Here is a 9385-nt window from a genome sequence, read left to right as displayed (position 1 = left end):
GCTGACAAATTGCACCCTGCTAACATCTGTCCTCGGGTCCTCACCTGGGTCACTTACGGCCTCGCATTCACCGAGTTACTGCCAAACTGCCCGTCTGCGTGTGGGGTGACAGGCGAGGGGTAACCAGGGTTTTCTTGACCTAAACAGCACATGGAAGCAGTGGTGGATGCCAGCTGAGCACCACTTGCCCCCGCTTTGCCTTGTGCACTCAAAACTGTGTCCCTGCCCTTGATTTCCAGACAATTAGGTGAATGTTTCTGCTTGAAGCTTAATATAGTAGGCAGCTTGTGATATTTGCATTTGACACCTACACCTTCCCCTGCGAGACACCAAGGAGATCTTGTTTGTATTCTAGGTGGGGAGTGTGTAAAAGTAGCAATTTCTAGTATGAGTCACTACCTCAGTGTTTGATTAATTCCCTACTTCTGAACTCTGGTGAAACTAAATGGTTGGAAGCCCCAGAGGAAAGCTATGCTACAGGAGAAAATAGAAGCTGTAGAACAGAGTGTAGCTTAAATTAGCGGGGCCAGAAGGAAAGGACATAAACCATTTGTTGCTGCCAGAATATATAATTTCAGCCCTCACTCCTCTGACCTTGCAGAAAGGGCATGACCTTGTCCCAGTGCCTGTGGAAAGGCCACAGAGAATGTCCAGCAAGACAGGAGGAATTCTGTCTGAGTCTCAGCAGCAATGCTTCCATGGGAACATCTTCCCACTTGACTGCAAACTTAGAGGCACAACAACAGCATCGAATCTAATGGTGTATGGCACAGATGGACCTATGGGGCATGGCAGTATCCAGCACGGAAAAGGCGTAACTTGAATCAGGGATGGTTCCAGTGCAGAAGAGATTCTGGACAATGTCCAGGGTCTGGACTAGGTCCAGGGCTGGACTCAGGTCTGCAATGAGGATAAAATTTGCCTTGGAGTAAAGGCTGAGAATATACAATATTTACACCTAGAAAAGCAGATCTCCAGCTGAGGGAAATGGCTGGAGCGTCTCAAGTTGTGATGGGGAGAGCCAGCTGAGGCTCAGCCCTGAGGCTATAAAAGGGGCTGAAATGGAGGCAAGGCTGCATTTTGGCCATCTGCTTGGCTGAGGCCAGGGGGCTGAATTTGCCATTAGTGTTCCATGAAATATGAAACAAGAGTCGATGTCGTCTCTGGGTTTCATTAACACTTTGAAATGCCGGGGGGAATATCACATTTGACTACGGGGCCAGCACAAGTCAGCAGAGAATCTAACATTTCAGCTCCCACTCAGAAAAACCCAACAGCTTTATTTCAGTTCTGACTGCTCCTTCCAAAATCAACTGAGACAACCAGTTATTATGAAAAAAGCTCGTTGCCAATGAAACCATCTGAAAAGTTTCATTCTGTTCTCTTTGGGGATATTCATCCTCTTTCGTTTATGCTCAGTCTGCGAATTTCATGGCAGAAAATGAAATCCTTGAAACTAATTCTTTAACTTCTCAACCCCTCACATTCACATGTTCTTGGTATAGGATGAACTTCTCCTGGTCTCAGCCCTGAAAAGCACATGGGATGGATCCTTAGCTGACGTGCCCAGCAGAGCATCAACTCCAGTATAATTATGCTGCCTTCCACCAGCATCGATGCAGCTGCACAGGCACAGTCACCGTCAATTGTATTTGCATCAGGAAGTTCCTGTAAGGTTCCCAGGAAAACTACCTGTACAAGCAAAACCAAAGTAACTCCTAGAACATGGTTTTCTTCAAAAATGAATGTGCCACCCCCTGGCAGCGTTCAGATGGACATCCATGTGATGTATAGTGTCTACTGAAATTGCTCTTTTGCTTTGCAGCCAGAAACACCCAAATACAGAGAGCAGCTTGTTTGCCTCGAGCCCAGTGAAAGCGTTCTCTGGGGCACAGCATACGCTGAGCTGTTCAGGACTGGGCTGTTTCTCTGCAAATTGGATCCTGCTGCTCCCGCTGCTGCCGAGGGGGAAAAAGAGAAACGAGGTAAAACAAAAGCAAACATACACCTCAAGCAGCTCTGCCTTCCTGAGAAAGGAAACTTAAGGCTCACTCGAGAAAGGAAGCAAATACCAGGCTCCCTAATTGTGCTGTGGAGTGCATTGTTGGGGTTAGTTACTGGTGACGAGGTGGGGAATTACAGCCACGGGGGTGTAGGAAACCCAAAGGCCCAACTGGAGACCTAAACTCATAATCCCTCTCCGGTCCCCACAAATTCTTGAAACACTTGGGTTACAACAGCTGAGAAAACAAAACAAAATGCAATTCACCTCCGTCCTGAGCGGAAGTAGGAGAATTCCTTGGCAACTTGAGATCCTTTTGTGAAACTGATTATACGAACAGCAAACAGCCCAACTGTGCAGGAGAGCTGTATGAAGGGTCTAGTCTGGACCTGCCGTCTGCGTAACTGAGTCTTAGACTTGGAGAGAAGAAGAATTCTCTGTAGGTTTGCTGAATGTTTTTCAGGGAGCTGGAGGCATCTTTGCTAGAAGCCTCAACACTCAGGAACTCCTCCAGAAAGCCCCAGTGCTGCCCTCTCAGGGTAACGCAGAGAGTCCCGGAGATGACAACGCAGGAGAGGACAGATCCAACTGTGTTAGACTTTCAAGGCACTCCGTGAAAGTCTGCTCCATCTCTTCTGTAACTGTGGTTAACTTTAAAGTCATTGCTGAGCTCTAAAGCCGAGAGGAGACAAGACTTCTGGAGCTGAGCAGTCGTGCAAGGTTTTCCCAGCACCTGCATGCTCTTGGTGGAGGACTAATGCCTCCTGGCGGTCCCAGACACATCTCCGTGAGTGCAGAAATGGTTCTGTGCACCTTCCCCTGCTTTCAACGTGTTCTGGCTGCTGGGATGCCTGGGGAAGTCCCAGCTGGCACCTCGAAGCGCGCATGGAGATGCATGGGTGGGTCACCCACTGGGAACGGTCAGAAAGAGGGCGTCCAAACAAGAAGGCAAAAGGCAAAGGCTGGGAAATGAGAAAAGGAGAAAGGCAGAGAGGTGATGTAGGGCTATGGACTGACCATGGAGGAGCAACAAAGCTGGAGCTCATCAGAGAATTGCTGAAAGCTTCAACTGTGAAGAAACTCCAGACACAGCTGTGAGCTGTTAAGAAGAGGACAACCACGGAAGTGTGAACCTGAAGCTTGACTAATGAAATCCCACAGCCTGCTGCTTAATGAGGCCCCACTCTCAGTTTGGCAGAGAGCAAGAATATGGCTGTGGCTTCAGGACTCGTCTCTCCCAGTCCTGTTTCCTCCCCCATGACGAGGGGGGGAGGCTGTGACAAGTCTGATCCTTGACAAAAAAACAGCAAAGAGAAAGACTTCTCACTCTCTTCGATATCCCCCCAGCAGCACTGCACAAAGGACAGGCCACCAGCATTTTCACCTGGAGATGCATGGAGGGAAAAACTCTCCTTCAGATTAAAAATACTGTAGAAAATTGAGAAAACCTGGAGATCCTCTTCTAGAGTAAAAATGATGCAGCTGTGCACTACAGTCCACAGCAGCAACAGAAATGTAACGGTAGCTGGGATGGGACAGAGATCTGTGGGAAGGAAGGGCCGGAGAGTATTTCATCAGGCCAGTTGTACCAATTCCAACAAAATTTAATAGCTGGCCTAACAGGAATACTTAGATTGTCATATCTGGTGAGAGGCAGTTGTGGAATGAGCAAATTAGACATAGCCAGTGCTGTCTCCAGACTTTGCCCTTCTGCTGTTTGCCATGTGCCATCACCAGGGACTCTGGGCAGAGGACTAAGCTGCTGTGCTAGCGATGGGCAAGGCTGTCCAGCATCGAGATCGTTTTCCTCTGTCCCTGTTCTGCTCTTACAAGTTTTAGGGTAAACCAGGCTCATCTGACCCAGAAGATTGAAAAGAATGGAAGGAAAACAAAGAGAAATTCTAAGCCTTCATCAAAAATCTATTAAAGTCCCTATCAATTATTCTGAATGCATGAAATGGCCTTTATTATAGTCATTTTTCTGAGCACAAAAGCTACTTTCAGTAACACAGGAAGGGAAAAATCATTACAAACTTGCTAGACTCAAGGAGCGTCTTGCAGAAACTCTTTGTCATGAAACAAATTATAAAAAACTATAAATAAATGACCATTATTAGAGCAACTGAGCTCTCTAACTAGGCAGGCTGCCCAGGGAATGAAGTGTTTCCCTAACAGGCAGGGGGGGAGGCGAGGCAAGCAACAGGTACATCACAAGGTCTCTGGGTGGGGGAGAAAGCAGCCCTAATGTTGTCACCTCCTGCTTCTGGAAATGGAAGAAGTATTTGGAGAAATAACTTCCTTAAAAGACTGATAAAATTACACATGGATACACACAAGTATTCACACAACACAGGACGCTGCTGAGCTTAGACAAGGTCCTATCACCAATGAACAGCATATAGGATGGGAGCTCTTGGCTCATGGAGTCCAGCTGTGCTATCCAGGTCCTCCATAACCTGCTGGTGCACTTTCTGACCCCTCGTGGGGTTTACTCCTCCTATTCCTGAGGCTGCTTGAAAAAAAATTACTCCTCTGATTTTTAAAGATTTTATTATTTTAAATTCTAGCCTAATATATTCATTCGTGCTAGTGACGTAATTCAGTTTAAATAGTTCTTTCTCCTTCTAGTTGTTTACCCCTGTGGTATTTACATGAGCTAGTCATGTCTGCTTTCAGCCTTCCTGTTGCGAGACTAAACCCAACAAACTCCTTACATCTTCTCATCGAAGGCAGATTCTCCGTTCCTGTGCTGTATCCTCACAGCAGACTCCTACGCCCATCCTGCATCTGCCTTTAAGTTCTTATTTGTGTGGCAACGTGCCTAGGTGAAAGCGGATGTGGTTGGCTTTTTATAGTTTGGTTAAATTTGAAGTAGCTTCAACAGTCTTCTATTTTTTTCCCAGGTCTACCATGGAGGTACAACCTACAGGAATGAGCATGTTTGCTGAGAAGGTAACCTCATATTCAGACCACCTTGATCGGGTCAATGGTACCTCCCTGACTGAGTCCAGAAGAACTATAATGCCATTACTAGACCCTGAGGGACCTGCCATGTAGAAGACAAGGTTTCCTAGTCTGTTCAATAGGAAATTGTAAGGTGAGCATCACAATCAGTATGAGACTGGGATGCTGCAGCATTTCCAGAAGCAGGGTGTTGTGCAAATCACACTGGATGCTAAGGAAGAGTCCTGAAAACCTGCTCCATCAGCCTATGGCTTTGAGACAAGTTGCCAGTTTTGTAATCTGTCTGTGGTTGCTCTCACCCCCAGGTGGACTGCTGTTTTGGGGTCTCTTCTTGAATCCGAGTGTAATCCTTCCCACCCGTTCATGCAGAGGTGTTTGTGTTATGGTGATACTGGCCAGAAGCTTTTGATTATGAGCAGCTGTGACCATCTTCAGCATGGAGGTGACCTTTGTCAGCTGCCAGGGATGTTGTGTTTGTAAGAGGTTCACGCATTTGAAAGAAATGGGCAGCTGGTGATAGGCCATTAAGATTTTCAAGGCTTCTGGAAAGATGCCATCTAAGTTTGCGGTGCGGGCAGCTGGCAGACTTGGGGAGCACCAAGGCCACATTCACATCGGTTTTAGTGCATGCTGTCTTTGCATTCAGCCTTTCCGGGCAGCCAGAAGGTCTCACCGAAGCTGTTGCATTGCTGGATTTTAAGGTAATGCTCTTTTCAGGCCTTGGAGCTCAGGAGAAGCAGGTAGTGATTGCACTGGCTCCAAGAGATGACAAACTTCCTGGGAAAAATTTTGCACCAAGGTGGTGGAGAAACGTCCAGTGGTTGGATGTGGATGGATGATACATGGGCTGTGCATCTCCCGGTGCATACTGTGGAGCTCTCTGTGCCTGGCAGACATTATTGAAGAACATCTCTGTCCTCTAGTCATGAGGGAAACTTGACTTCTCTGCATTTGAAAGAGACACCTTAGTCCATGACCACTGCAAAGTGTGGCTGAACCTATCAGTATTTCTCATTCTCTCTCTTTTTTATTTTTTACTAGCTATTTGGTGTGAATAATTTTTTTCCTAGGGTTTGCACTTGATTTTCCCCAAAATGCCAGTTTGGCTTTCACAGAGATGTCAGCAGAGGGACTGGAAGACCAGCAGGTGGGTTTCCTCCCACCGAGACATCCATAGTGGAGCTCTCTCCAGCTGAGCGAGGTGCCCAGTTCCCCCCTCACACCTCTGCACTGTTTATGAATTTTAGCATGTGATTTACTTGGCTGTACGTAGGTGTGTAGTTCAGGGTCTGTAGGAAAGCTGAGGTCGAGCGAGGAGGCAGCTCAGGGACATGGTGCAAGAGGATACTGCAGCGATGGCGTAATGGTGTAGACTGGGGCTGCCACGCAGGAGCCTTCGATAGCTGCAGTCACCCTTTCTCTAGGATGCAAGTAAAACATCTCATATGAGTTTTTAAAACATTCTTGTTAAAACTACAATATATCTTTTGGAATAAGGGATTGAGCATATTCATTATGGGAGAATTGGAAAATAGGTAAATTTAAGTAGTTTTTCCCTGCTTTGAATTCTGCGGTCCTACTGACTTTATTAGATATTTTTCCACTGAGTTGAAGCTACAAGGCTGCTATTTGATCCTTTTGTATGTTAAATTTTAACATTAGCCTAAATTGTATTTCTAAATCTAAAAACTCTATTTACATGGGAACATTTTCACTGGCTCCTGCTCAAAGTTTCCCTCCCTGGATTAAATCATTTATTGGTTGTTTCCCACATGACTTAAGAAGTGGCTTAATTGAAGCATATGTGGCCTTCACAACAACTGAACTAGAGGCAGAAATGAAGATTTGCTCCCATGGTCCTTGGATTCAGAGTACGACCACGGGCAGCTCGATGACCCAGGCTGCGGGGGCACAGGGTTCGATGTCGTTTATGTTAGAATAAATGATTTCTCTGTCCAGCTTGATGTAACTCTTGGAGGGAGACCCAGGAATGAAAAGCATCCCAGCGGAATGCACAGCGTCCAGGATGTTTTTTAAAAATGGAAACAGTATTCTGAAGCTTTCAGGAAAATATGAAAAACAAATTTTCTAGGATATACAGGAAGATACCTTTAAATTTCCCTAAACAAAGCAATAAAAGACTGTCTAGATTTAGATTAGGGCAGGTCACGACTTTAAAGAGCAAGAGTTCTTCCTGAGCAAACCCGTAAGCATCCCAGCCTTGTCACACGCCTTGTGGCAGAGCTCACAACCTTCCCTGCATCCCTGAGCACGTGCAGCGTTTCCACTTCACGAGCCGATGAAGATGAAGAGACGCCCTTCCTCCTTCCCACATTTACATGGGCTTCAGGATATGGATATAAATGACTTTGCCCTCTCCGCCCCTCCTGAGGAGCTCTATCTTTGAAAAGCCCTGTTTTCAGCAGAGAAAAAGGTGATGGGTGATGGATACGAAGGGATTTAGGTTGGGCAGGTCCAAGGTGCACTGTTAAAAGTGATCTTTCCACCAGGCCCACGTTTAACAAGTAGCATCAGTATGTTTTGTGTTATGTGTTGCAGCAGGGTTGCTGGGGAGAGAGTTTTTATATTAAGTACTGTGTAGATTAAGAATTCAGCAAAACATATCCTGAACATTTGTCATTTTTGCATAGAGATGAAAGACATTAATTTTTCAAAGGATCATTTCCATCACTACCAGGCTCAGCTTAGATGAAAACATGAGCCTGATCACAAAAGTGAACTTGAACCACAAAGATCTTTTTGGATATTGCTCAGCAGTGTCAGATGAAAGCAAAATAAAGAGATGAGCAGGAATGAGGGACAGGGTAAATAGACGTACAGCCACAACAGCCTAGAAACAAATTCACTTTTAGTGAAACAAATCTGTCCCTTTTCCAGTATCTTGGGTTACAATAACAATAACTTGTGCTGGTTTATTAGGTTGCAGATTAATAGGAATCCTGCTGACTTCTGTTTCTTTAGCCTTACTGGGAGATATACAGAGAAGAGCTAGAAAATTCCTGCAGGTCACTTCTCATGTGGAGAAAACACATCAACCCACCAAAGCTGTAATGTGCTTGCTGTTTTGGGAAAACAGAGCTGTAAGGAAACAGGCTGAAGAGGGATGACCAAAGCATCATGTCACTCCCAGCACCCAGTGTCCAGCTCCACAAGACAAAAATGTTTCAGGCTTTTGAGCCTTCTTTCCCTCATATGGAAAAGTCCCTTTTCAAATTCATAATCTCCTTTTACATCACTGGTTTGGGGCATTTTGATGGAACAAAATAGAAAGTCTATTCGAAAACAAACAAAAAAAGGAGAAATGTGCAAAGGCAGGGTATGAAATCACATAAATCTGGATGGCAGCTCATTGAACTTAAGATGCAAAACAGCTTTTATTTTTTTTCTTAAAAATGATAACTTTCCAGCCTCCCCCCAGCAGAACCCTGAAGAAGACCAATGTTACCATTCCTCCACAAACTGTATTTATAATTTTTTCATCCAAGTCTATAATTACTGAGCTCTGGAGACATAATTTGATTGTCCTGCTGAAGTATGAAGAGATGAACCAGATCTGACTGTAAATATCTTGCAGCCATTTCAGATTTGTTCTTCAATGAGCTTCGCCATGTCTGCAGGGTTCAGAAGGCTTTAAATCCCATTGTTAGCTATTTCCTATCTCTGATTGCTATACTTCAAAAATATTTCAAGGTGTTCTTTCAAGGGTTTTACTCCGGCCATTGCTATTTTTCTCTGCTTCTCATTGCTTGGTTTTCGGTACAGGTGCTATATGATGTTTGCATTTCACCTGGACTGGGGTGGATGCTCCAAAAAAACGATGCCAGAAACATTTTGGAAAAAAAAACAGAAAGATGAAGCCATAGGTCTTTGCAGGGGGTGCAGAGCCCCCAGGCTCCAGTGAGATTTGAACTCACGACCCCTGGTTTACTAGACCAGTGCTCTAACCCCTGAGCTATGGAGCCTCTGAGCTTTATGTCTATTTTCCTTTGTGAACATTTCATATAATTATCCTTTCTGTTATTTCTGAAGTGAAACAAAATCTGCTCTGCTAGACTGTGCTACTCCAAGGATTTTCCATGCTCCTTGCAACTGGCACCAACACAAATATCAGAGTCACAAAACCAGCAGCACACCAGGTTGACCCAAACCCGGATTTTGCTCTCCTCCAGCTCATCCCTGCTAGGACATCAAGAATGATGAATGGCTCCCCTTTCCCCAGACAAGCAGCTTGGGAAGTTTACAAACAAGAAGCAATGATATTTTACCTCTTCATAGCTGTTGCACTAATTTATCAAAGAAGGAATTAGTTTCTGAAAAATAACTCTTTACATCCTGCTGCTTTCCTTTGGAAATCAGCTGTGTATTTGGTTTTTCCTCTCGGCTCTTCAAACATGCAAA

The 9385-nt window shown here is 45.1% G+C and overlaps 1 non-coding gene across 1 annotated transcript; it reads right to left on the bottom strand.

The window, feature by feature from the left end:
- Window positions 1-8876: 8876 nt before the first annotated feature.
- TRNAT-AGU (transfer RNA threonine (anticodon AGU)) lies at window positions 8877-8949 on the bottom strand. Its single transcript has one exon. It is a non-coding gene; the product is annotated as a tRNA-Thr (tRNA).
- Window positions 8950-9385: the final 436 nt, after the last annotated feature.

Source organism: Tauraco erythrolophus, chromosome 22 (assembly GCF_009769465.1).
Source record: "Tauraco erythrolophus isolate bTauEry1 chromosome 22, bTauEry1.pri, whole genome shotgun sequence".
Lineage (NCBI taxonomy): Eukaryota > Metazoa > Chordata > Aves > Musophagiformes > Musophagidae > Tauraco > Tauraco erythrolophus.
This window is presented reverse-complemented; position numbering and strand designations above follow the sequence as displayed.